The following is a 2,381-nucleotide window of genomic DNA, read 5'->3' as shown; positions in this document are numbered from 1 at the left end:
CCCGCCCCCCGCTCCCGGGGGATGGGGGGTGGGCAGGCGGCACAGGGCGGGGGGAGGAGAATTAAGTGGCTCAGTTGCGTTTGAAGCCCTGATTGGGTTTTCGTTCATTAGGGATCGGAGCTCTCTCCGTGTTTCCCGGAGCCCGGCTCAGCCGCACTGCTCCCTTCCGCCCGGGACGGAGGCTGGGACGGTCCGTGCTGGCTCCCTCTGTCCCTGTGCCGAATCCCCTCACTGATTTTGTGCGGAGAAGCTCTGGGATTTCCTCGGAGCTCAGCCCTAAAACGATGGGGTGGAGGCAGCGGTGTCCCAGGGATTTCAGGTAAAATCCCAGCCACAGCCGCTGGGATGTTGGGAATGTTCCTCTTCGCAATTCCTCCATTATTTGGGAATCCTTTCCACAATTCCCCCTTTATTTCACCCGGGGCTCGGGCCAGCCTTGCCATCAGGTCAGTGCCACCTCTCTCCTCTGTCCCTTTGTCCCTCTGGAGACAGCAGCACTTTCCCAACACTCCCAGGTGTTTTCCTAATTAGCTGATCCCACTAACGAGGCTGGGGGGATCCAGGCCTGGTGGTGCGTGGTTTATTTGCAGCTTCAGAGCGATCTCACTGCCAAGGGCCCTCGCTCTGGGTTCACATCCCAACACCAACGTCCTTATTTCTGTCAGGGATTTGAGGGCATGGAAAGGAAAAGGGCTGAAGTGGCTCTGGCACAGGGACGGGACTGATTGAGCTTTAATTAATCTGCTCCTCGTTTATCCCTCCCATGGCAGCGCTGAGGGGCCCTTCTGGCTCCCCCCTGCCCTCTGCCCAGCCAAGACTCCTGGGCTCCTTCCTGCCTGAGGGATGAGGTGGGATGGGGTGAGGATGAGGACTGGGATGGGATGAGGATTAGGATGGGATTGGGATGAGGTGGGGTAGGATGGGATGAGATGGGGAATGAGGATGTGGATGGGATGAGGATGGGATGGGGATGAGTATTGGGATGGGATTGGAATGGAATGAGATGGGGATGAGAATGGGCATAGGATGAGGATTGGGATGGGGATGACATAGGGATAGGGATAGCAATGGGATGAGGATGGGGTCAGGGTTGGAAATGGGATGAGGATGGTGAAAGGGATCCCTCACAGGAGTGGGGAGGGGAAGGGATGGGGATGGGATTGGAGATGGGATGGGGATGCCCCAAAGCCATGGGAAAGCTGACAGGGATGAGGAAACTTTACAGCTGGGGACGGAACAAACCTGTGCTGGGTGCCCTCAAATGCCCCAGGACAACCCCAGGGACCTCCTGGCAGCCTGAGGGGGTTGGGATGGGATTTGGCACCAGAGCATCCTCCAGACACTCCCATCGCTCCCCCGGGCACCGGGAGGGGACGTGAGCGCCCCGGGGGTGTCGTTGTGACATTTTAAAGTCCCTGGCACTGAGCCCTCGGAGGCGCCGGAGGCATCAATCTCCCGGGGCCGTGCTGTCAGGTGGGTATTTAGTGAAATGTTTCCTAAATGAACGCTTGATGGGAGAAGAGGGATGGCTGCAATGTTCCGAGCCGCAAGGTTATCCCGGCCGCCGGCTGCCAGCTCCCAGCGCCCGCTGGAAACCCGGGAAGGGCAGAGGAGAGAGCCCCTGGGGAGGGGTCAGCAGCCGCCTCCCCGCGTGGCCGTGACTTTTCCCACACTGGGATGCACTTGGGAACAAATCCCACCCGTGATGGGGAAACGCCGGGCGCAGCTCCAGGCAGCCGGTGCGGGTGGGGAGGGAAGGGGGAATGGGAAAAGCTCAGAGAGCTCCGCTGAATGTGGGTTCTGAAGGGGGGAAATAACCCTGCCATGGGAGGAGCCAAGAATTCTGCTTAGGGGGAATTTTTCTTCAGGGGAAAATGGGAAAAATTGAGATGAGCCTGTTCTTAGCACCCCTCCGAGCAGATGCAGCCCGGGATGCCGCGGGCAGCGGTGACTCTGCTTGCTCCTGCCAGGAGATGGAGCAGGAAACAACTCCCAGAGACCTCAGTCAAAGACCCTCAGACTCATTAACAGCATCAGAAGCAATGTTTTGGACATCACAGCCTGCCCAGGAAGGAAAGTTGGAGCACAGGGTGGGATCTGGCTTTCCAGGAGGAAAGGTGGTGGCTCCTGCACACCGGTGCCCCCAGGACACCGGGCCTGGCTCTGCTCCCATCCCGCTGCTGGTGCAGAGCAACAGGAGACATCGGCTCCACCTCTCTGGGATGCTGTGACCTGTTGCAGGGGGATGCCCTGTGAAGCCAGAATCCAGTGGTACCCAGTGCCAGGATGGCCAGAAAGGGGCAGCGGGCACATCCCTGCGGGGCTGTGACAGCGCCCAGTCCCTGAGGCCGAGCAGAAGGTGATGGCAGTGGGACTCCCAC

This window comes from Corvus brachyrhynchos, unplaced genomic scaffold (genome assembly GCF_000691975.1).
Source record: "Corvus brachyrhynchos isolate BGI_N302 unplaced genomic scaffold, ASM69197v1 scaffold19, whole genome shotgun sequence".
NCBI classification, from domain to species: Eukaryota; Metazoa; Chordata; class Aves; order Passeriformes; family Corvidae; genus Corvus; species Corvus brachyrhynchos.
The sequence above is the reverse complement of the archived record's forward strand: the minus strand, read 5'-3'. Positions refer to the sequence as shown.